Source organism: Phyllobates terribilis, unplaced genomic scaffold (genome assembly GCF_046119375.1).
Source record: "Phyllobates terribilis strain yellow unplaced genomic scaffold, ASM4611937v1 Scaffold_1024__1_contigs__length_465996, whole genome shotgun sequence".
In the NCBI taxonomy this organism is placed as follows: Eukaryota; Metazoa; Chordata; class Amphibia; order Anura; family Dendrobatidae; genus Phyllobates; species Phyllobates terribilis.
In genome coordinates, this window is record NW_027363784.1 from 105627 (window position 1) to 130035 (window position 24409).

At 44.3% G+C, this 24409-nt stretch overlaps 14 non-coding genes and 1 pseudogene across 14 annotated transcripts; all 15 read right to left on the bottom strand.

The window, feature by feature from the left end:
• Positions 1 to 718: 718 nt before the first annotated feature.
• On the bottom strand, positions 719 to 909 carry LOC141241979 (U2 spliceosomal RNA). Its single transcript, XR_012306635.1, has one exon. It is a non-coding gene; the product is annotated as a U2 spliceosomal RNA (small nuclear RNA).
• Positions 910 to 2024: 1115 nt separating this feature from the next.
• On the bottom strand, positions 2025 to 2212 carry LOC141241899 (U2 spliceosomal RNA). Its single transcript, XR_012306586.1, has one exon. It is a non-coding gene; the product is annotated as a U2 spliceosomal RNA (small nuclear RNA).
• Positions 2213 to 5064: 2852 nt separating this feature from the next.
• On the bottom strand, positions 5065 to 5248 carry LOC141241892 (U2 spliceosomal RNA). The gene has a single exon (XR_012306583.1). It is a non-coding gene; the product is annotated as a U2 spliceosomal RNA (small nuclear RNA).
• A 1997-nt stretch (positions 5249 to 7245) lies between these two features.
• LOC141241977 (U2 spliceosomal RNA) lies at positions 7246 to 7436 on the bottom strand. The gene has a single exon (XR_012306633.1). It is a non-coding gene; the product is annotated as a U2 spliceosomal RNA (small nuclear RNA).
• Positions 7437 to 8554: 1118 nt separating this feature from the next.
• LOC141241978 (U2 spliceosomal RNA) lies at positions 8555 to 8745 on the bottom strand. Its single transcript, XR_012306634.1, has one exon. It is a non-coding gene; the product is annotated as a U2 spliceosomal RNA (small nuclear RNA).
• Positions 8746 to 9863: 1118 nt separating this feature from the next.
• LOC141241980 (U2 spliceosomal RNA) lies at positions 9864 to 10054 on the bottom strand. The gene has a single exon (XR_012306636.1). It is a non-coding gene; the product is annotated as a U2 spliceosomal RNA (small nuclear RNA).
• A 1115-nt stretch (positions 10055 to 11169) lies between these two features.
• LOC141241981 (U2 spliceosomal RNA) lies at positions 11170 to 11360 on the bottom strand. Its single transcript, XR_012306637.1, has one exon. It is a non-coding gene; the product is annotated as a U2 spliceosomal RNA (small nuclear RNA).
• A 1109-nt stretch (positions 11361 to 12469) lies between these two features.
• Positions 12470 to 12660, bottom strand: LOC141241982 (U2 spliceosomal RNA). Its single transcript, XR_012306638.1, has one exon. It is a non-coding gene; the product is annotated as a U2 spliceosomal RNA (small nuclear RNA).
• A 1115-nt stretch (positions 12661 to 13775) lies between these two features.
• Positions 13776 to 13966, bottom strand: LOC141241983 (U2 spliceosomal RNA). Its single transcript, XR_012306639.1, has one exon. It is a non-coding gene; the product is annotated as a U2 spliceosomal RNA (small nuclear RNA).
• Positions 13967 to 15081: 1115 nt separating this feature from the next.
• On the bottom strand, positions 15082 to 15272 carry LOC141241984 (U2 spliceosomal RNA). Its single transcript, XR_012306640.1, has one exon. It is a non-coding gene; the product is annotated as a U2 spliceosomal RNA (small nuclear RNA).
• A 1115-nt stretch (positions 15273 to 16387) lies between these two features.
• Positions 16388 to 16568, bottom strand: LOC141241894 (U2 spliceosomal RNA; annotated as a pseudogene).
• A 2852-nt stretch (positions 16569 to 19420) lies between these two features.
• On the bottom strand, positions 19421 to 19611 carry LOC141241687 (U2 spliceosomal RNA). Its single transcript, XR_012306388.1, has one exon. It is a non-coding gene; the product is annotated as a U2 spliceosomal RNA (small nuclear RNA).
• A 1115-nt stretch (positions 19612 to 20726) lies between these two features.
• Positions 20727 to 20917, bottom strand: LOC141241688 (U2 spliceosomal RNA). The gene has a single exon (XR_012306389.1). It is a non-coding gene; the product is annotated as a U2 spliceosomal RNA (small nuclear RNA).
• A 1115-nt stretch (positions 20918 to 22032) lies between these two features.
• Positions 22033 to 22223, bottom strand: LOC141241689 (U2 spliceosomal RNA). Its single transcript, XR_012306390.1, has one exon. It is a non-coding gene; the product is annotated as a U2 spliceosomal RNA (small nuclear RNA).
• A 1115-nt stretch (positions 22224 to 23338) lies between these two features.
• Positions 23339 to 23529, bottom strand: LOC141241690 (U2 spliceosomal RNA). Its single transcript, XR_012306391.1, has one exon. It is a non-coding gene; the product is annotated as a U2 spliceosomal RNA (small nuclear RNA).
• Positions 23530 to 24409: the final 880 nt, after the last annotated feature.

A 24409-nucleotide genomic window follows, 5' to 3' on the forward strand; every position in this document is an offset into this window, starting at 1 on the left:
CAGAGCCTATTATGACACGCGCAGCCAGCGTTCCATTGCCACATTCCATCTACTGCAGGCAGGATACCTGGCTGGCTGAATGTCGCTGAGAAGCTCACAGAGACCGCCATAAGCAACAGTTTAACAGAATGCCACAGACTAATCAACCAAACTTTTTGGGTTGGGTTCTCTTTTATAGTCTGCAGGCATTAAATGAAAGAAGTCAGTGTTCCAGCAGAAGGAGACAACGTTTCAGAAAAGGCATTGTAGCAAACCAAAAAAGAAATTTTAAGCGCAGCAGAGTAACCAGCGCACATACCTGTTAGCTCAGGTGAGTTTAAAAGGCTGCTGTTGATAACAAGGGCATTTGCTAAATAGATGGTGTGTGTGCAACAATATACTGAAAGGTCAATTATATTGTGCAGCTTATCTCACCACCTGTAGTTATTTAGGTGAAAGCTCCAAAATGCTTGCCTAATATGTCTGTTTATCCAAAAGGAAGTAAAAAGGGAGAGCTAGAAAGATAGCATTGCATCACATTACATGGCAATGCAATGCACAGTTGTTGAAGTTGAACCAAAATGAGCTTGTAATCTGGCTTCTGCAACTTTGAACATGAAAAATCCAATGAGGAGAAGAAAAGCAAAGCCAAAGAGTCCATCCCAAAATCCGACAAACAAGCAAAATGAACAAAAAACATTGAATTCAATTCTTTCTGATTTTAGAAACTGCATTAAAGAAGGGGTGCACCGCTCCTGGAGATACTGCAATACCAGGTCAATGCGTGGAGTGGACAGAGCAAGCTCTTTTTCCATCTCCCTGTTCTAAAAATCCATTTAATATATGGTCCCCAGATAGGGGACGTATCAGATATTAAACTGATAAGAACAGATACTACACTTGATCTTAGCCAAAAGGCCGAGAAGCGATAACCAGAATTGGTTTCAAACTACGGAGCCACCCAAGGATCCTGAAAAGTCCATTTGTGGAGATGAGCTCCTGGACTCCCGTTAAGAAGACATGTTGTCAACCTCTAGATCCCTTACATGCCTGCACTTTTCGGCTTGCTGCTGCTGCAATCCACGCGTTTTAGATCTGCATAACTCCACCTCTTTAAACACAGCACCTTCACCCCCTGCTGTTCCCACCCGCCTCAACACCGTTGGAAGGGAGGAGAACCAATTAAGGCGGGGGGTGGGGTGGAACGAGCAGCTGTCTACCCTTAGCAGGAGGGCTCCTGATTACATACCTCTCCTGCTGCTGCTGCTGCTGGCTGTCCAGCAGCAGACTGAAGGTGGCTGCTGCTGTGCACAGGTATATAAAGGCTCAGAGCCTATTATGACACGCGCAGCCAGCGTTCCATTGCCACATTCCATCTACTGCAGGCAGGATACCTGGCTGGCTGAATGTCGCTGAGAAGCTCACAGAGACCGCCATAAGCAACAGTTTAACAGAATGCCACAGACTAATCAACCAAACTTTTTGGGTTGGGTTCTCTTTTATAGTCTGCAGGCATTAAATGAAAGAAGTCAGTGTTCCAGCAGAAGGAGACAACGTTTCAGAAAAGGCATTGTAGCAAACCAAAAAAGAAATTTTAAGCGCAGCAGAGTAACCAGCGCACATACCTGTTAGCTCAGGTGAGTTTAAAAGGCTGCTGTTGATAACAAGGGCATTTGCTAAATAGATGGTGTGTGTGCAACAATATACTGAAAGGTCAATTATATTGTGCAGCTTATCTCACCACCTGTAGTTATTTAGGTGAAAGCTCCAAAATGCTTGCCTAATATGTCTGTTTATCCAAAAGGAAGTAAAAAGGGAGAGCTAGAAAGATAGCATTGCATCACATTACATGGCAATGCAATGCACAGTTGCTGAAGTTGAACCAAAATGAGCTTGTAATCTGGCTTCTGCAACTTTGAACATGAAAAATCCAATGAGGAGAAGAAAAGCAAAGCCAAAGAGTCCATCCCAAAATCCGACAAACAAGCAAAATGAACAAAAAACATTGAATTCAATTCTTTCTGATTTTAGAAACTGCATTAAAGAAGGGGTGCACCGGTCCTGGAGATACTGCAATACCAGGTCAATGCGTGGAGTGGACAGAGCAAGCTCTTTTTCCATCTCCCTGTTCTAAAAATCCATTTAATATATGGTCCCCAGATAGGGGACGTATCAGATATTAAACTGATAAGAACAGATTTTTTTTTTTTTTTTTTTTTTTTTAAAAACCTATTCAGGTTAAAATTAAAGTCCACTCCACAGTCCTCTTCTCCCCAAAGGGAGAAAAGACGTGGACTCCAACTTAAATCATCATCAGGTTTTGGTACTTTTAATGTCAGAAAAAAAAAATACAAAAATACAACAATACTTACAAAGAAAGAAATGTTTCAGAACCTGAATGGATACCAAAAAAATAAAAATTAAATTATAACTGTATTAACAACAGTAATAACATCAAGTAAAATACTTGTAACCATTATCAAAAGCATGAACCCCAACCCAACTCAGAACCTTAAGGGACAAATCTTCAACCCTTGATGCTGAAAAAACTTGTTTCGATACACCATCTGGTATTCTATATTTCACACAAAAAACATTTTTATCTCTTATTAGTTCTTTCCTAACATTCTCTATAAGATAGTCCAAACGTTTCTCATCATACAACTTACGGTACAACCGGTTAAAATATTCTGCATTCTTTATAAACATAGGTTGTTGAAAAACAACTATATTTTCTTCCATTGCCACCTCCACTTCCTGTTCCTTTCTCTTTTCTTGCTTTTTAACCTTACCACGGCCAGTTCCCTGACTTACACCTCCCATTTCACTCTCTACCCTATCCCCCCAATCTACTCTTGTTTTCTCCATCTCCCTCTGCACTCCTACAGGTTTGCTTTCTTTTCCCTTTACCACCAACACCTTTTCTACACTTTCCTCCTTTCTCTCTACCAAAACCTTTTTAACCACTACCTCCTTCTCTTTATTTCTTTTCCTCTTTGGGCAATTCTTAAAAACATGCGTATCTTCCTGACACAAGTTGCACTTCCTCCGATCTTTACAATCCTTTGACTCATGATCACCTTTTTTGCAAAAACCACATACACCACCCGAACAATTTTCCTTTCCATGCCTGTATTGACGACAAACTCGACAAAAAGTGGGTATACCACTGAAAAAAATATCACCATTTATATTACCCAACTTAAACCTAGCTGGGGGAAGCAACACAGTCCCCTGCTCATCTTCTTTGAAACGGACCAAAAATTTCCACTTCGAAGTCCAAAAACCAAATTCATTATAAATCTTCCCTTTTGGTGTTACTGACAAACAAAAAAACTCCAAAAATGTAAGAACATCCTCTTCGTCCACCAATGGAGAGTACATTTTAACAATGATCCATTTATCTCTAACGGGGAAGTGTGGCATTACACTTATCCCCTCCATTCTTTTATCCTGGCTTGCAGTCATTTTCCTTAGATATCCTTCAAAAAAAACTTTGTCAACAAAAACTATATCATAAACACCCCTCCTGGGGTAGTCCATTATCGCCAACACTTCTTCTGTCTTCAAACCAAAAAGATCCACAAGAACTTAACTCATCACATACCTAAAATCCTTTTGATCTCGAAAGTTCTCCTGAACAACCAAACGAATAGAATTCTGCACCTTAGCGAATTCAGGCACATGATCTTCCTCTCCTTCATGTGATGCTGCAGACATCTTCTTCACAAACAGGTTCTCCTCTTCTCAATAGAAACCTTCAACACCGAAGTGCCAGGTAGATGATCGCCTCCCGTTGCCCGGGGACTAATCCGACTCCCTAATAGCAGCAGGGAGGTGAAGCCCTGCTGAAAAACAGAGCGATCCCCCCAGGCCAAGGAGCCGGGTACCCCGAGCACCTCTCAGCCAAGACCAAGGCAGCAGCCACTAGATCACTGCACTTGATCTTAGCCAAAAGGCCGAGAAGCGATAACCAGAATTGGTTTCAAACTACGGAGCCACCCAAGGATCCTGAAAAGTCCATTTGTGGAGATGAGCTCCTGGACTCCCGTTAAGAAGACATGTTGTCAACCTCTAGATCCCTTACATGCCTGCACTTTTCGGCTTGCTGCTGCTGCAATCCACGCGTTTTAGATCTGCATAACTCCACCTCTTTAAACACAGCACCTTCACCCCCTGCTGTTCCCACCCGCCTCAACACCGTTGGAAGGGAGGAGAACCAATTAAGGCGGGGGGTGGGGTGGAACGAGCAGCTGTCTACCCTTAGCAGGAGGGCTCCTGATTACATACCTCTCCTGCTGCTGCTGCTGCTGGCTGTCCAGCAGCAGACTGAAGGTGGCTGCTGCTGTGCACAGGTATATAAAGGCTCAGAGCCTATTATGACACGCGCAGCCAGCGTTCCATTGCCACATTCCATCTACTGCAGGCAGGATACCTGGCTGGCTGAATGTCGCTGAGAAGCTCACAGAGACCGCCATAAGCAACAGTTTAACAGAATGCCACAGACTAATCAACCAAACTTTTTGGGTTGGGTTCTCTTTTATAGTCTGCAGGCATTAAATGAAAGAAGTCAGTGTTCCAGCAGAAGGAGACAACGTTTCAGAAAAGGCATTGTAGCAAACCAAAAAAGAAATTTTAAGCGCAGCAGAGTAACCAGCGCACATACCTGTTTAAAAGGTGAGTTTAAAAGGCTGCTGTTGATAACAAGGGCATTTGCTAAATAGATGGTGTGTGTGCAACAATATACTGAAAGGTCAATTATATTGTGCAGCTTATCTCACCACCTGTAGTTATTTAGGTGAAAGCTCCAAAATGCTTGCCTAATATGTCTGTTTATCCAAAAGGAAGTAAAAAGGGAGAGCTAGAAAGATAGCATTGCATCACATTACATGGCAATGCAATGCACAGTTGCTGAAGTTGAACCAAAATGAGCTTGTAATCTGGCTTCTGCAACTTTGAACATGAAAAATCCAATGAGGAGAAGAAAAGCAAAGCCAAAGAGTCCATCCCAAAATCCGACAAACAAGCAAAATGAACAAAAAACATTGAATTCAATTCTTTCTGATTTTAGAAACTGCATTAAAGAAGGGGTGCACCGGTCCTGGAGATACTGCAATACCAGGTCAATGCGTGGAGTGGACAGAGCAAGCTCTTTTTCCATCTCCCTGTTCTAAAAATCCATTTAATATATGGTCCCCAGATAGGGGACGTATCAGATATTAAACTGATAAGAACAGATTTTTTTATTTTATCGAAAGCCCGAATTCGTGTACAAAACCCGAGTGCGCTTAAAAAAGTGACAAGTGCCACAAAAAAAGTGCACTAGGATGCTGGTCTTCTTGAAACCCTCTCCAAAAGGAGAAGGGTCCCCCAAACCATTCCCCGTCCCTCCGAGCCAAAAGGCCACAGCGAGGAACAGGGACAAAAAGCCACCTCCAGCCGAAGCCAGAGGCGACCCAATCTTACCCCCAGCACCTGCCCGAGTTCTCACCCGAGCAAGGCACTGGGAGCCAAAGACTGTGCTCCCCTCCCGGAAGAGGGGAGCCAACAAAGCTCTCCTCCCAAAAGAGGAGAGCCAGGGGGGGTTCAGGGGGGAGCGGAACCTGATGGCCACACACTCCCCCCCTAGACCTGCCAAGAGAGGAACCCGTAAGGGAACCGCATCCCGACAAAGTCCTAGTAGGACGTGACACACGTGAATAAGTGGACACACAGTGACAAAGAAATTAAATAAATAGTGAAGGTTTCACAGTATAATACTGCCCGGACCTTCGACCGGGAATTGAAAAATTCCCCATCCTAAGGCCAGAAGGCCCGGAATAAGGGTGTGTGCGAAGAAAGAAAATTTGAAGTGCTTGTGCAAATGTGCCATAAACTCAAGTGGGGTTCCCAATCCCAGTGAGTTAAGGCACCCCAGGGTCACCACTCCTGGGGCACTTCACACTTCGGGCTTTCGATCTTCCCCGGCCCAATGGCGTCGATCCTGGGGGGCCATGCTTTCCACCAGATGGCTATATTAGCCACCTGGCATACTAACAAGCGCCTAAACCCCAGTGTGCATAATGTATCAATCTACTAGGGCGGTCAACATCCAAAACCGCCTTTTCGAAATATACTACACCTGATCTTAGCCAAAAGGCCGAGAAGCGATAACCAGAATTGGTTTCAAACTACGGAGCCACCCAAGGATCCTGAAAAGTCCATTTGTGGAGATGAGCTCCTGGACTCCCGTTAAGAAGACATGTTGTCAACCTCTAGATCCCTTACATGCCTGCACTTTTCGGCTTGCTGCTGCTGCAATCCACGCGTTTTAGATCTGCATAACTCCACCTCTTTAAACACAGCACCTTCACCCCCTGCTGTTCCCACCCGCCTCAACACCGTTGGAAGGGAGGAGAACCAATTAAGGCGGGGGGTGGGGTGGAACGAGCAGCTGTCTACCCTTAGCAGGAGGGCTCCTGATTACATACCTCTCCTGCTGCTGCTGCTGCTGGCTGTCCAGCAGCAGACTGAAGGTGGCTGCTGCTGTGCACAGGTATATAAAGGCTCAGAGCCTATTATGACACGCGCAGCCAGCGTTCCATTGCCACATTCCATCTACTGCAGGCAGGATACCTGGCTGGCTGAATGTCGCTGAGAAGCTCACAGAGACCGCCATAAGCAACAGTTTAACAGAATGCCACAGACTAATCAACCAAACTTTTTGGGTTGGGTTCTCTTTTATAGTCTGCAGGCATTAAATGAAAGAAGTCAGTGTTCCAGCAGAAGGAGACAACGTTTCAGAAAAGGCATTGTAGCAAACCAAAAAAGAAATTTTAAGCGCAGCAGAGTAACCAGCGCACATACCTGTTAGCTCAGGTGAGTTTAAAAGGCTGCTGTTGATAACAAGGGCATTTGCTAAATAGATGGTGTGTGTGCAACAATATACTGAAAGGTCAATTATATTGTGCAGCTTATCTCACCACCTGTAGTTATTTAGGTGAAAGCTCCAAAATGCTTGCCTAATATGTCTGTTTATCCAAAAGGAAGTAAAAAGGGAGAGCTAGAAAGATAGCATTGCATCACATTACATGGCAATGCAATGCACAGTTGCTGAAGTTGAACCAAAATGAGCTTGTAATCTGGCTTCTGCAACTTTGAACATGAAAAATCCAATGAGGAGAAGAAAAGCAAAGCCAAAGAGTCCATCCCAAAATCCGACAAACAAGCAAAATGAACAAAAAACATTGAATTCAATTCTTTCTGATTTTAGAAACTGCATTAAAGAAGGGGTGCACCGGTCCTGGAGATACTGCAATACCAGGTCAATGCGTGGAGTGGACAGAGCAAGCTCTTTTTCCATCTCCCTGTTCTAAAAATCCATTTAATATATGGTCCCCAGATAGGGGACGTATCAGATATTAAACTGATAAGAACAGATACTACACTTGATCTTAGCCAAAAGGCCGAGAAGCGATAACCAGAATTGGTTTCAAACTACGGAGCCACCCAAGGATCCTGAAAAGTCCATTTGTGGAGATGAGCTCCTGGACTCCCGTTAAGAAGACATGTTGTCAACCTCTAGATCCCTTACATGCCTGCACTTTTCGGCTTGCTGCTGCTGCAATCCACGCGTTTTAGATCTGCATAACTCCACCTCTTTAAACACAGCACCTTCACCCCCTGCTGTTCCCACCCGCCTCAACACCGTTGGAAGGGAGGAGAACCAATTAAGGCGGGGGGTGGGGTGGAACGAGCAGCTGTCTACCCTTAGCAGGAGGGCTCCTGATTACATACCTCTCCTGCTGCTGCTGCTGCTGCTGGCTGTCCAGCAGCAGACTGAAGGTGGCTGCTGCTGTGCACAGGTATATAAAGGCTCAGAGCCTATTATGACACGCGCAGCCAGCGTTCCATTGCCACATTCCATCTACTGCAGGCAGGATACCTGGCTGGCTGAATGTCGCTGAGAAGCTCACAGAGACCGCCATAAGCAACAGTTTAACAGAATGCCACAGACTAATCAACCAAACTTTTTGGGTTGGGTTCTCTTTTATAGTCTGCAGGCATTAAATGAAAGAAGTCAGTGTTCCAGCAGAAGGAGACAACGTTTCAGAAAAGGCATTGTAGCAAACCAAAAAAGAAATTTTAAGCGCAGCAGAGTAACCAGCGCACATACCTGTTAGCTCAGGTGAGTTTAAAAGGCTGCTGTTGATAACAAGGGCATTTGCTAAATAGATGGTGTGTGTGCAACAATATACTGAAAGGTCAATTATATTGTGCAGCTTATCTCACCACCTGTAGTTATTTAGGTGAAAGCTCCAAAATGCTTGCCTAATATGTCTGTTTATCCAAAAGGAAGTAAAAAGGGAGAGCTAGAAAGATAGCATTGCATCACATTACATGGCAATGCAATGCACAGTTGCTGAAGTTGAACCAAAATGAGCTTGTAATCTGGCTTCTGCAACTTTGAACATGAAAAATCCAATGAGGAGAAGAAAAGCAAAGCCAAAGAGTCCATCCCAAAATCCGACAAACAAGCAAAATGAACAAAAAACATTGAATTCAATTCTTTCTGATTTTAGAAACTGCATTAAAGAAGGGGTGCACCGGTCCTGGAGATACTGCAATACCAGGTCAATGCGTGGAGTGGACAGAGCAAGCTCTTTTTCCATCTCCCTGTTCTAAAAATCCATTTAATATATGGTCCCCAGATAGGGGACGTATCAGATATTAAACTGATAAGAACAGATACTACACTTGATCTTAGCCAAAAGGCCGAGAAGCGATAACCAGAATTGGTTTCAAACTACGGAGCCACCCAAGGATCCTGAAAAGTCCATTTGTGGAGATGAGCTCCTGGACTCCCGTTAAGAAGACATGTTGTCAACCTCTAGATCCCTTACATGCCTGCACTTTTCGGCTTGCTGCTGCTGCAATCCACGCGTTTTAGATCTGCATAACTCCACCTCTTTAAACACAGCACCTTCACCCCCTGCTGTTCCCACCCGCCTCAACACCGTTGGAAGGGAGGAGAACCAATTAAGGCGGGGGGTGGGGTGGAACGAGCAGCTGTCTACCCTTAGCAGGAGGGCTCCTGATTACATACCTCTCCTGCTGCTGCTGCTGCTGCTGGCTGTCCAGCAGCAGACTGAAGGTGGCTGCTGCTGTGCACAGGTATATAAAGGCTCAGAGCCTATTATGACACACGCAGCCAGCGTTCCATTGCCACATTCCATCTACTGCAGGCAGGATACCTGGCTGGCTGAATGTCGCTGAGAAGCTCACAGAGACCGCCATAAGCAACAGTTTAACAGAATGCCACAGACTAATCAACCAAACTTTTTGGGTTGGGTTCTCTTTTATAGTCTGCAGGCATTAAATGAAAGAAGTCAGTGTTCCAGCAGAAGGAGACAACGTTTCAGAAAAGGCATTGTAGCAAACCAAAAAAGAAATTTTAAGCGCAGCAGAGTAACCAGCGCACATACCTGTTAGCTCAGGTGAGTTTAAAAGGCTGCTGTTGATAACAAGGGCATTTGCTAAATAGATGGTGTGTGTGCAACAATATACTGAAAGGTCAATTATATTGTGCAGCTTATCTCACCACCTGTAGTTATTTAGGTGAAAGCTCCAAAATGCTTGCCTAATATGTCTGTTTATCCAAAAGGAAGTAAAAAGGGAGAGCTAGAAAGATAGCATTGCATCACATTACATGGCAATGCAATGCACAGTTGCTGAAGTTGAACCAAAATGAGCTTGTAATCTGGCTTCTGCAACTTTGAACATGAAAAATCCAATGAGGAGAAGAAAAGCAAAGCCAAAGAGTCCATCCCAAAATCCAACAAACAAGCAAAATGAACAAAAAACATTGAATTCAATTCTTTCTGATTTTAGAAACTGCATTAAAGAAGGGGTGCACCGGTCCTGGAGATACTGCAATACCAGGTCAATGCGTGGAGTGGACAGAGCAAGCTCTTTTTCCATCTCCCTGTTCTAAAAATCCATTTAATATATGGTCCCCAGATAGGGGACGTATCAGATATTAAACTGATAAGAACAGATACTACACTTGATCTTAGCCAAAAGGCCGAGAAGCGATAACCAGAATTGGTTTCAAACTACGGAGCCACCCAAGGATCCTGAAAAGTCCATTTGTGGAGATGAGCTCCTGGACTCCCGTTAAGAAGACATGTTGTCAACCTCTAGATCCCTTACATGCCTGCACTTTTCGGCTTGCTGCTGCTGCAATCCACGCGTTTTAGATCTGCATAACTCCACCTCTTTAAACACAGCACCTTCACCCCCTGCTGTTCCCACCCGCCTCAACACCGTTGGAAGGGAGGAGAACCAATTAAGGCGGGGGGTGGGGTGGAACGAGCAGCTGTCTACCCTTAGCAGGAGGGCTCCTGATTACATACCTCTCCTGCTGCTGCTGCTGCTGGCTGTCCAGCAGCAGACTGAAGGTGGCTGCTGCTGTGCACAGGTATATAAAGGCTCAGAGCCTATTATGACACGCGCAGCCAGCGTTCCATTGCCACATTCCATCTACTGCAGGCAGGATACCTGGCTGGCTGAATGTCGCTGAGAAGCTCACAGAGACCGCCATAAGCAACAGTTTAACAGAATGCCACAGACTAATCAACCAAACTTTTTGGGTTGGGTTCTCTTTTATAGTCTGCAGGCATTAAATGAAAGAAGTCAGTGTTCCAGCAGAAGGAGACAACGTTTCAGAAAAGGCATTGTAGCAAACCAAAAAAGAAATTTTAAGCGCAGCAGAGTAACCAGCGCACATACCTGTTAGCTCAGGTGAGTTTAAAAGGCTGCTGTTGATAACAAGGGCATTTGCTAAATAGATGGTGTGTGTGCAACAATATACTGAAAGGTCAATTATATTGTGCAGCTTATCTCACCACCTGTAGTTATTTAGGTGAAAGCTCCAAAATGCTTGCCTAATATGTCTGTTTATCCAAAAGGAAGTAAAAAGGGAGAGCTAGAAAGATAGCATTGCATCACATTACATGGCAATGCAATGCACAGTTGCTGAAGTTGAACCAAAATGAGCTTGTAATCTGGCTTCTGCAACTTTGAACATGAAAAATCCAATGAGGAGAAGAAAAGCAAAGCCAAAGAGTCCATCCCAAAATCCGACAAACAAGCAAAATGAACAAAAAACATTGAATTCAATTCTTTCTGATTTTAGAAACTGCATTAAAGAAGGGGTGCACCGGTCCTGGAGATACTGCAATACCAGGTCAATGCGTGGAGTGGACAGAGCAAGCTCTTTTTCCATCTCCCTGTTCTAAAAATCCATTTAATATATGGTCCCCAGATAGGGGACGTATCAGATATTAAACTGATAAGAACAGATACTACACTTGATCTTAGCCAAAAGGCCGAGAAGCGATAACCAGAATTGGTTTCAAACTACGGAGCCACCCAAGGATCCTGAAAAGTCCATTTGTGGAGATGAGCTCCTGGACTCCCGTTAAGAAGACATGTTGTCAACCTCTAGATCCCTTACATGCCTGCACTTTTCGGCTTGCTGCTGCTGCAATCCACGCGTTTTAGATCTGCATAACTCCACCTCTTTAAACACAGCACCTTCACCCCCTGCTGTTCCCACCCGCCTCAACACCGTTGGAAGGGAGGAGAACCAATTAAGGCGGGGGGTGGGGTGGAACGAGCAGCTGTCTACCCTTAGCAGGAGGGCTCCTGATTACATACCTCTCCTGCTGCTGCTGGCTGTCCAGCAGCAGACTGAAGGTGGCTGCTGCTGTGCACAGGTATATAAAGGCTCAGAGCCTATTATGACACGCGCAGCCAGCGTTCCATTGCCACATTCCATCTACTGCAGGCAGGATACCTGGCTGGCTGAATGTCGCTGAGAAGCTCACAGAGACCGCCATAAGCAACAGTTTAACAGAATGCCACAGACTAATCAACCAAACTTTTTGGGTTGGGTTCTCTTTTATAGTCTGCAGGCATTAAATGAAAGAAGTCAGTGTTCCAGCAGAAGGAGACAACGTTTCAGAAAAGGCATTGTAGCAAACCAAAAAAGAAATTTTAAGCGCAGCAGAGTAACCAGCGCACATACCTGTTAGCTCAGGTGAGTTTAAAAGGCTGCTGTTGATAACAAGGGCATTTGCTAAATAGATGGTGTGTGTGCAACAATATACTGAAAGGTCAATTATATTGTGCAGCTTATCTCACCACCTGTAGTTATTTAGGTGAAAGCTCCAAAATGCTTGCCTAATATGTCTGTTTATCCAAAAGGAAGTAAAAAGGGAGAGCTAGAAAGATAGCATTGCATCACATTACATGGCAATGCAATGCACAGTTGCTGAAGTTGAACCAAAATGAGCTTGTAATCTGGCTTTTGCAACTTTGAACATGAAAAATCCAATGAGGAGAAGAAAAGCAAAGCCAAAGAGTCCATCCCAAAATCCAACAAACAAGCAAAATGAACAAAAAACATTGAATTCAATTCTTTCTGATTTTAGAAACTGCATTAAAGAAGGGGTGCACCGGTCCTGGAGATACTGCAATACCAGGTCAATGCGTGGAGTGGACAGAGCAAGCTCTTTTTCCATCTCCCTGTTCTAAAAATCCATTTAATATATGGTCCCCAGATAGGGGACGTATCAGATATTAAACTGATAAGAACAGATACTACACTTGATCTTAGCCAAAAGGCCGAGAAGCGATAACCAGAATTGGTTTCAAACTACGGAGCCACCCAAGGATCCTGAAAAGTCCATTTGTGGAGATGAGCTCCTGGACTCCCGTTAAGAAGACATGTTGTCAACCTCTAGATCCCTTACATGCCTGCACTTTTCGGCTTGCTGCTGCTGCAATCCACGCGTTTTAGATCTGCATAACTCCACCTCTTTAAACACAGCACCTTCACCCCCTGCTGTTCCCACCCGCCTCAACACCGTTGGAAGGGAGGAGAACCAATTAAGGCGGGGGGTGGGGTGAAACGAGCAGCTGTCTACCCTTAGCAGGAGGGCTCCTGATTACATACCTCTCCTGCTGCTGCTGCTGCTGGCTGTCCAGCAGCAGACTGAAGGTGGCTGCTGCTGTGCACAGGTATATAAAGGCTCAGAGCCTATTATGACACGCGCAGCCAGCGTTCCATTGCCACATTCCATCTACTGCAGGCAGGATACCTGGCTGGCTGAATGTCGCTGAGAAGCTCACAGAGACCGCCATAAGCAACAGTTTAACAGAATGCCACAGACTAATCAACCAAACTTTTTGGGTTGGGTTCTCTTTTATAGTCTGCAGGCATTAAATGAAAGAAGTCAGTGTTCCAGCAGAAGGAGACAACGTTTCAGAAAAGGCATTGTAGCAAACCAAAAAAGAAATTTTAAGCGCAGCAGAGTAACCAGCGCACATACCTGTTAGCTCAGGTGAGTTTAAAAGGCTGCTGTTGATAACAAGGGCATTTGCTAAATAGATGGTGTGTGTGCAACAATATACTGAAAGGTCAATTATATTGTGCAGCTTATCTCACCACCTGTAGTTATTTAGGTGAAAGCTCCAAAATGCTTGCCTAATATGTCTGTTTATCCAAAAGGAAGTAAAAAGGGAGAGCTAGAAAGATAGCATTGCATCACATTACATGGCAATGCAATGCACAGTTGCTGAAGTTGAACCAAAATGAGCTTGTAATCTGGCTTCTGCAACTTTGAACATGAAAAATCCAATGAGGAGAAGAAAAGCAAAGCCAAAGAGTCCATCCCAAAATCCAACAAACAAGCAAAATGAACAAAAAACATTGAATTCAATTCTTTCTGATTTTAGAAACTGCATTAAAGAAGGGGTGCACCGGTCCTGGAGATACTGCAATACCAGGTCAATGCGTGGAGTGGACAGAGCAAGCTCTTTTTCCATCTCCCTGTTCTAAAAATCCATTTAATATATGGTCCCCAGATAGGGGACGTATCAGATATTAAACTGATAAGAACAGATACTACACTTGATCTTAGCCAAAAGGCCGAGAAGCGATAACCAGAATTGGTTTCAAACTACGGAGCCACCCAAGGATCCTGAAAAGTCCATTTGTGGAGATGAGCTCCTGGACTCCCGTTAAGAAGACATGTTGTCAACCTCTAGATCCCTTACATGCCTGCACTTTTCGGCTTGCTGCTGCTGCAATCCACGCGTTTTAGATCTGCATAACTCCACCTCTTTAAACACAGCACCTTCACCCCCTGCTGTTCCCACCCGCCTCAACACCGTTGGAAGGGAGGAGAACCAATTAAGGCGGGGGGTGGGGTGGAACGAGCAGCTGTCTACCCTTAGCAGGAGGGCTCCTGATTACATACCTCTCCTGCTGCTGCTGCTGCTGGCTGTCCAGCAGCAGACTGAAGGTGGCTGCTGCTGTGCACAGGTATATAAAGGCTCAGAGCCTATTATGACACGCGCAGCCAGCGTTCCATTGCCACATTCCATCTACTGCAGGCAGGATACCTGGCTGGCTGAATGTCGCTGAGAAGCTCACAGAGACCGCCATAAGCAACAGTTTAACAGAATGCCACAGACTAATCAACCAAACTTTTTGGGTTGGGTTCTCTTTTATAGTCTGCAGGCATTAAATGAAAGAAGTCAGTGTTCCAGCAGAAGGAGACAACGTTTCAGAAAAGGCATTGTAGCAAACCAAAAAAGAAATTTTAAGCGCAGCAGAGTAACCAGCGCACATACCTGTTAGCTCAGGTGAGTTTAAAAGGCTGCTGTTGATAACAAGGGCATTTGCTAAATAGATGGTGTGTGTGCAACAATATACTGAAAGGTCAATTATATTGTGCAGCTTATCTCACCACCTGTAGTTATTTAGGTGAAAGCTCCAAAATGCTTGCCTAATATGTCTGTTTATCCAAAAGGAAGTAAAAAGGGAGAGCTAGAAAGATAGCATTGCATCACATTACATGGCAATGCAATGCACAGTTGCTGAAGTTGAACCAAAATGAGCTTGTAATCTGGCTTCTGCAACTTTGAACATGAAAAATCCAATGAGGAGAAGAAAAGCAAAGCCAAAGAGTCCATCCCAAAATCCAACAAACAAGCAAAATGAACAAAAAACATTGAATTCAATTCTTTCTGATTTTAGAAACTGCATTAAAGAAGGGGTGCACCGGTCCTGGAGATACTGCAATACCAGGTCAATGCGTGGAGTGGACAGAGCAAGCTCTTTTTCCATCTCCCTGTTCTAAAAATCCATTTAATATATGGTCCCCAGATAGGGGACGTATCAGATATTAAACTGATAAGAACAGATACTACACTTGATCTTAGCCAAAAGGCCGAGAAGCGATAACCAGAATTGGTTTCAAACTACGGAGCCACCCAAGGATCCTGAAAAGTCCATTTGTGGAGATGAGCTCCTGGACTCCCGTTAAGAAGACATGTTGTCAACCTCTAGATCCCTTACATGCCTGCACTTTTCGGCTTGCTGCTGCTGCAATCCACGCGTTTTAGATCTGCATAACTCCACCTCTTTAAACACAGCACCTTCACCCCCTGCTGTTCCCACCCGCCTCAACACCGTTGGAAGGGAGGAGAACCAATTAAGGCGGGGGGTGGGGTGGAACGAGCAGCTGTCTACCCTTAGCAGGAGGGCTCCTGATTACATACCTCTCCTGCTGCTGCTGCTGCTGGCTGTCCAGCAGCAGACTGAAGGTGGCTGCTGCTGTGCACAGGTATATAAAGGCTCAGAGCCTATTATGACACGCGCAGCCAGCGTTCCATTGCCACATTCCATCTACTGCAGGCAGGATACCTGGCTGGCTGAATGTCGCTGAGAAGCTCACAGAGACCGCCATAAGCAACAGTTTAACAGAATGCCACAGACTAATCAACCAAACTTTTTGGGTTGGGTTCTCTTTTATAGTCTGCAGGCATTAAATGAAAGAAGTCAGTGTTCCAGCAGAAGGAGACAACGTTTCAGAAAAGGCATTGTAGCAAACCAAAAAAGAAATTTTAAGCGCAGCAGAGTAACCAGCGCACATACCTGTTAGCTCAGGTGAGTTTAAAAGGCTGCTGTTGATAACAAGGGCATTTGCTAAATAGATGGTGTGTGTGCAACAATATACTGAAAGGTCAATTATATTGTGCAGCTTATCTCACCACCTGTAGTTATTTAGGTGAAAGCTCCAAAATGCTTGCCTAATATGTCTGTTTATCCAAAAGGAAGTAAAAAGGGAGAGCTAGAAAGATAGCATTGCATCACATTACATGGCAATGCAATGCACAGTTGCTGAAGTTGAACCAAAATGAGCTTGTAATCTGGCTTCTGCAACTTTGAACATGAAAAATCCAATGAGGAGAAGAAAAGCAAAGCCAAAGAGTCCATCCCAAAATCCGACAAACAAGCAAAATGAACAAAAAACATTGAATTCAATTCTTTCTGATTTTAGAAACTGCATTAAAGAAGGGGTGCACCGGTCCTGGAGATACTGCAATACCAGGTCAATGCGTGGAGTGGACAGAGCAAGCTCTTTTTCCATCTCCCTGTTCTAAAAATCCATTTAATATATGGTCCCCAGATAGGGGACGTATCAGATATTAAACTGATAAGAACAGATTTTTTTTTTTTTTTTTTTAAAACCTATTCAGGTTAAAATTAAAGTCCACTCCACAGTCCTCTTCTCCCCAAAGGGAGACAAGACGTGGACTCCAACTTAAATCATCATCAGGTTTTGGTACTTTTAATGTCAGAAAAAAAAATTACAAAAATACAACAATACTTACAAAGAAAGAAATGTTTCAGAACCTGAATGGATACCAAAAAAATAAAAATTAAATTATAACTGTATTAACAACAGTAATAACATCAAGTAAAATACTTGTAACCGTTATCAAAAGCATGAACCCCAACCCAACTCAGAACCTTAAGGGACAAATCTTCAACCCTTGATGCTGAAAAAACTTGTTTCGATACACCATCTGGTATTCTATATTTCACACAAAAAACATTTTTATCTCTTATTAGTTCTTTCCTAACATTCTCTATAAGATAGTCCAAACGTTTCTCATCATACAACTTACGGTACAACCGGTTAAAATATTCTGCATTCTTTATAAACATAGGTTGTTGAAAAACAACTATATTTTCTTCCATTGCCACCTCCACTTCCTGTTCCTTTCTCTTTTCTTGCTTTTTAACCTTACCACGGCCAGTTCCCTGACTTACACCTCCCATTTCACTCTCTACCCTATCCCCCCAATCTACTCTTGTTTTCTCCATCTCCCTCTGCACTCCTACAGGTTTGCTTTCTTTTCCCTTTACCACCAACACCTTTTCTACACTTTCCTCCTTTCTCTCTACCAAAACCTTTTTAACCACTACCTCCTTCTCTTTATTTCTTTTCCTCTTTGGGCAATTCTTAAAAACATGCGTATCTTCCTGACACAAGTTGCACTTCCTCCGATCTTTACAATCCTTTGACTCATGATCACCTTTTTTGCAAAAACCACATACACCACCCGAACAATTTTCCTTTCCATGCCCGTATTGACGACAAACTCGACAAAAAGTGGGTATACCACTGAAAAAAATATCACCATTTATATTACCCAACTTAAACCTAGCTGGGGGAAGCAACACAGTCCCCTGCTCATCTTCTTTGAAACGGACCAAAAATTTCCACTTCGAAGTCCAAAAACCAAATTCATTATAAATCTTCCCTTTTGGTGTTACTGACAAACAAAAAAACTCCAAAAATGTAAGAACATCCTCTTCGTCCACCAATGGAGAGTACATTTTAACAATGATCCATTTATCTCTAACGGGGAAGTGTGGCATTACACTTATCCCCTCCATTCTTTTATCCTGGCTTGCAGTCATTTTCCTTAGATATCCTTCAAAAAAAACTTTGTCAACAAAAACTATATCATAAACACCCCTCCTGGGGTAGTCCATTATCGCCAACACTTCTTCTGTCTTCAAACCAAAAAGATCCACAAGAACTTGACTCATCACATACCTAAAATCCTTTTGATCTCGAAAGTTCTCCTGAACAACCAAACGAATAGAATTCTGCACCTTAGCGAATTCAAGCACATTATCTTCCTCTCCTTCATGTGATGCTGCAGACATCTTCTTCACAAACAGGTTCTCCTCTTCTCAATAGAAACCTTCAACACCGAAGTGCCAGGTAGATGATCGCCTCCCGTTGCCCGGGGACTAATCCGACTCCCTAATAGCAGCAGGGAGGTGAAGCCCTGCTGAAAAACAGAGCGATCCCCCCAGGCCAAGGAGCCGGGTACCCCGAGCACCTCTCAGCCAAGACCAAGGCAGCAGCCGCTAGATCACTGCACTTGATCTTAGCCAAAAGGCCGAGAAGCGATAACCAGAATTGGTTTCAAACTACGGAGCCACCCAAGGATCCTGAAAAGTCCATTTGTGGAGATGAGCTCCTGGACTCCCGTTAAGAAGACATGTTGTCAACCTCTAGATCCCTTACATGCCTGCACTTTTCGGCTTGCTGCTGCTGCAATCCACGCGTTTTAGATCTGCATAACTCCACCTCTTTAAACACAGCACCTTCACCCCCTGCTGTTCCCACCCGCCTCAACACCGTTGGAAGGGAGGAGAACCAATTAAGGCGGGGGTGGGGTGGAACGAGCAGCTGTCTACCCTTAGCAGGAGGGCTCCTGATTACATACCTCTCCTGCTGCTGCTGCTGCTGGCTGTCCAGCAGCAGACTGAAGGTGGCTGCTGCTGTGCACAGGTATATAAAGGCTCAGAGCCTATTATGACACGCGCAGCCAGCGTTCCATTGCCACATTCCATCTACTGCAGGCAGGATACCTGGCTGGCTGAATGTCGCTGAGAAGCTCACAGAGACCGCCATAAGCAACAGTTTAACAGAATGCCACAGACTAATCAACCAAACTTTTTGGGTTGGGTTCTCTTTTATAGTCTGCAGGCATTAAATGAAAGAAGTCAGTGTTCCAGCAGAAGGAGACAACGTTTCAGAAAAGGCATTGTAGCAAACCAAAAAAGAAATTTTAAGCGCAGCAGAGTAACCAGCGCACATACCTGTTAGCTCAGGTGAGTTTAAAAGGCTGCTGTTGATAACAAGGGCATTTGCTAAATAGATGGTGTGTGTGCAACAATATACTGAAAGGTCAATTATATTGTGCAGCTTATCTCACCACCTGTAGTTATTTAGGTGAAAGCTCCAAAATGCTTGCCTAATATGTCTGTTTATCCAAAAGGAAGTAAAAAGGGAGAGCTAGAAAGATAGCATTGCATCACATTACATGGCAATGCAATGCACAGTTGCTGAAGTTGAACCAAAATGAGCTTGTAATCTGGCTTCTGCAACTTTGAACATGAAAAATCCAATGAGGAGAAGAAAAGCAAAGCCAAAGAGTCCATCCCAAAATCCGACAAACAAGCAAAATGAACAAAAAACATTGAATTCAATTCTTTCTGATTTTAGAAACTGCATTAAAGAAGGGGTGCACCGGTCCTGGAGATACTGCAATACCAGGTCAATGCGTGGAGTGGACAGAGCAAGCTCTTTTTCCATCTCCCTGTTCTAAAAATCCATTTAATATATGGTCCCCAGATAGGGGACGTATCAGATATTAAACTGATAAGAACAGATACTACACTTGATCTTAGCCAAAAGGCCGAGAAGCGATAACCAGAATTGGTTTCAAACTACGGAGCCACCCAAGGATCCTGAAAAGTCCATTTGTGGAGATGAGCTCCTGGACTCCCGTTAAGAAGACATGTTGTCAACCTCTAGATCCCTTACATGCCTGCACTTTTCGGCTTGCTGCTGCTGCAATCCACGCGTTTTAGATCTGCATAACTCCACCTCTTTAAACACAGCACCTTCACCCCCTGCTGTTCCCACCCGCCTCAACACCGTTGGAAGGGAGGAGAACCAATTAAGGCGGGGGGTGGGGTGGAACGAGCAGCTGTCTACCCTTAGCAGGAGGGCTCCTGATTACATACCTCTCCTGCTGCTGCTGCTGCTGGCTGTCCAGCAGCAGACTGAAGGTGGCTGCTGCTGTGCACAGGTATATAAAGGCTCAGAGCCTATTATGACACGCGCAGCCAGCGTTCCATTGCCACATTCCATCTACTGCAGGCAGGATACCTGGCTGGCTGAATGTCGCTGAGAAGCTCACAGAGACCGCCATAAGCAACAGTTTAACAGAATGCCACAGACTAATCAACCAAACTTTTTGGGTTGGGTTCTCTTTTATAGTCTGCAGGCATTAAATGAAAGAAGTCAGTGTTCCAGCAGAAGGAGACAACGTTTCAGAAAAGGCATTGTAGCAAACCAAAAAAGAAATTTTAAGCGCAGCAGAGTAACCAGCGCACATACCTGTTAGCTCAGGTGAGTTTAAAAGGCTGCTGTTGATAACAAGGGCATTTGCTAAATAGATGGTGTGTGTGCAACAATATACTGAAAGGTCAATTATATTGTGCAGCTTATCTCACCACCTGTAGTTATTTAGGTGAAAGCTCCAAAATGCTTGCCTAATATGTCTGTTTATCCAAAAGGAAGTAAAAAGGGAGAGCTAGAAAGATAGCATTGCATCACATTACATGGCAATGCAATGCACAGTTGCTGAAGTTGAACCAAAATGAGCTTGTAATCTGGCTTCTGCAACTTTGAACATGAAAAATCCAATGAGGAGAAGAAAAGCAAAGCCAAAGAGTCCATCCCAAAATCCGACAAACAAGCAAAATGAACAAAAAACATTGAATTCAATTCTTTCTGATTTTAGAAACTGCATTAAAGAAGGGGTGCACCGGTCCTGGAGATACTGCAATACCAGGTCAATGCGTGGAGTGGACAGAGCAAGCTCTTTTTCCATCTCCCTGTTCTAAAAATCCATTTAATATATGGTCCCCAGATAGGGGACGTATCAGATATTAAACTGATAAGAACAGATACTACACTTGATCTTAGCCAAAAGGCCGAGAAGCGATAACCAGAATTGGTTTCAAACTACGGAGCCACCCAAGGATCCTGAAAAGTCCATTTGTGGAGATGAGCTCCTGGACTCCCGTTAAGAAGACATGTTGTCAACCTCTAGATCCCTTACATGCCTGCACTTTTCGGCTTGCTGCTGCTGCAATCCACGCGTTTTAGATCTGCATAACTCCACCTCTTTAAACACAGCACCTTCACCCCCTGCTGTTCCCACCCGCCTCAACACCGTTGGAAGGGAGGAGAACCAATTAAGGCGGGGGGTGGGGTGGAACGAGCAGCTGTCTACCCTTAGCAGGAGGGCTCCTGATTACATACCTCTCCTGCTGCTGCTGCTGCTGGCTGTCCAGCAGCAGACTGAAGGTGGCTGCTGCTGTGCACAGGTATATAAAGGCTCAGAGCCTATTATGACACGCGCAGCCAGCGTTCCATTGCCACATTCCATCTACTGCAGGCAGGATACCTGGCTGGCTGAATATCGCTGAGAAGCTCACAGAGACCGCCATAAGCAACAGTTTAACAGAATGCCACAGACTAATCAACCAAACTTTTTGGGTTGGGTTCTCTTTTATAGTCTGCAGGCATTAAATGAAAGAAGTCAGTGTTCCAGCAGAAGGAGACAACGTTTCAGAAAAGGCATTGTAGCAAACCAAAAAAGAAATTTTAAGCGCAGCAGAGTAACCAGCGCACATACCTGTTAGCTCAGGTGAGTTTAAAAGGCTGCTGTTGATAACAAGGGCATTTGCTAAATAGATGGTGTGTGTGCAACAATATACTGAAAGGTCAATTATATTGTGCAGCTTATCTCACCACCAGTAGTTATTTAGGTGAAAGCTCCAAAATGCTTGCCTAATATGTCTGTTTATCCAAAAGGAAGTAAAAAGGGAGAGCTAGAAAGATAGCATTGCATCACATTACATGGCAATGCAATGCACAGTTGCTGAAGTTGAACCAAAATGAGCTTGTAATCTGGCTTCTGCAACTTTGAACATGAAAAATCCAATGAGGAGAAGAAAAGCAAAGCCAAAGAGTCCATCCCAAAATCCGACAAACAAGCAAAATGAACAAAAAACATTGAATTCAATTCTTTCTGATTTTAGAAACTGCATTAAAGAAGGGGTGCACCGGTCCTGGAGATACTGCAATACCAGGTCAATGCGTGGAGTGGACAGAGCAAGCTCTTTTTCCATCTCCCTGTTCTAAAAATCCATTTAATATATGGTCCCCAGATAGGGGACGTATCAGATATTAAACTGATAAGAACAGATACTACACTTGATCTTAGCCAAAAGGCCGAGAAGCGATAACCAGAATTGGTTTCAAACTACGGAGCCACCCAAGGATCCTGAAAAGTCCATTTGTGGAGATGAGCTCCTGGACTCCCGTTAAGAAGACATGTTGTCAACCTCTAGATCCCTTACATGCCTGCACTTTTCGGCTTGCTGCTGCTGCAATCCACGCGTTTTAGATCTGCATAACTCCACCTCTTTAAACACAGCACCTTCACCCCCTGCTGTTCCCACCCGCCTCAACACCGTTGGAAGGGAGGAGAACCAATTAAGGCGGGGGGTGGGGTGGAACGAGCAGCTGTCTACCCTTAGCAGGAGGGCTCCTGATTACATACCTCTCCTGCTGCTGCTGCTGCTGGCTGTCCAGCAGCAGACTGAAGGTGGCTGCTGCTGTGCACAGGTATATAAAGGCTCAGAGCCTATTATGACACGCGCAGCCAGCGTTCCATTGCCACATTCCATCTACTGCAGGCAGGATACCTGGCTGGCTGAATGTCGCTGAGAAGCTCACAGAGACCGCCATAAGCAACAGTTTAACAGAATGCCACAGACTAATCAACCAAACTTTTTGGGTTGGGTTCTCTTTTATAGTCTGCAGGCATTAAATGAAAGAAGTCAGTGTTCCAGCAGAAGGAGACAACGTTTCAGAAAAGGCATTGTAGCAAACCAAAAAAGAAATTTTAAGCGCAGCAGAGTAACCAGCGCACATACCTGTTAGCTCAGGTGAGTTTAAAAGGCTGCTGTTGATAACAAGGGCATTTGCTAAATAGATGGTGTGTGTGCAACAATATACTGAAAGGTCAATTATATTGTGCAGCTTATCTCACCACCTGTAGTTATTTAGGTGAAAGCTCCAAAATGCTTGCCTAATATGTCTGTTTATCCAAAAGGAAGTAAAAAGGGAGAGCTAGAAAGATAGCATTGCATCACATTACATGGCAATGCAATGCACAGTTGCTGAAGTTGAACCAAAATGAGCTTGTAATCTGGCTTCTGCAACTTTGAACATGAAAAATCCAATGAGGAGAAGAAAAGCAAAGCCAAAGAGTCCATCCCAAAATCCGACAAACAAGCAAAATGAACAAAAAACATTGAATTCAATTCTTTCTGATTTTAGAAACTGCATTAAAGAAGGGGTGCACCGGTCCTGGAGATACTGCAATACCAGGTCAATGCGTGGAGTGGACAGAGCAAGCTCTTTTTCCATCTCCCTGTTCTAAAAATCCATTTAATATATGGTCCCCAGATAGGGGACGTATCAGATATTAAACTGATAAGAACAGATACTACACTTGATCTTAGCCAAAAGGCCGAGAAGCGATAACCAGAATTGGTTTCAAACTACGGAGCCACCCAAGGATCCTGAAAAGTCCATTTGTGGAGATGAGCTCCTGGACTCCCGTTAAGAAGACATGTTGTCAACCTCTAGATCCCTTACATGCCTGCACTTTTCGGCTTGCTGCTGCTGCAATCCACGCGTTTTAGATCTGCATAACTCCACCTCTTTAAACACAGCACCTTCACCCCCTGCTGTTCCCACCCGCCTCAACACCGTTGGAAGGGAGGAGAACCAATTAAGGCGGGGGGTGGGGTGGAACGAGCAGCTGTCTATCTACCCTTAGCAGGAGGGCTCCTGATTACATACCTCTCCTGCTGCTGCTGCTGCTGGCTGTCCAGCAGCAGACTGAAGGTGGCTGCTGCTGTGCACAGGTATATAAAGGCTCAGAGCCTATTATGACACGCGCAGCCAGCGTTCCATTGCCACATTCCATCTACTGCAGGCAGGATACCTGGCTGGCTGAATGTCGCTGAGAAGCTCACAGAGACCGCCATAAGCAACAGTTTAACAGAATGCCACAGACTAATCAACCAAACTTTTTGGGTTGGGTTCTCTTTTATAGTCTGCAGGCATTAAATGAAAGAAGTCAGTGTTCCAGCAGAAGGAGACAACGTTTCAGAAAAGGCATTGTAGCAAACCAAAAAAGAAATTTTAAGCGCAGCAGAGTAACCAGCGCACATACCTGTTAGCTCAGGTGAGTTTAAAAGGCTGCTGTTGATAACAAGGGCATTTGCTAAATAGATGGTGTGTGTGCAACAATATACTGAAAGGTCAATTATATTGTGCAGCTTATCTCACCACCTGTAGTTATTTAGGTGAAAGCTCCAAAATGCTTGCCTAATATGTCTGTTTATCCAAAAGGA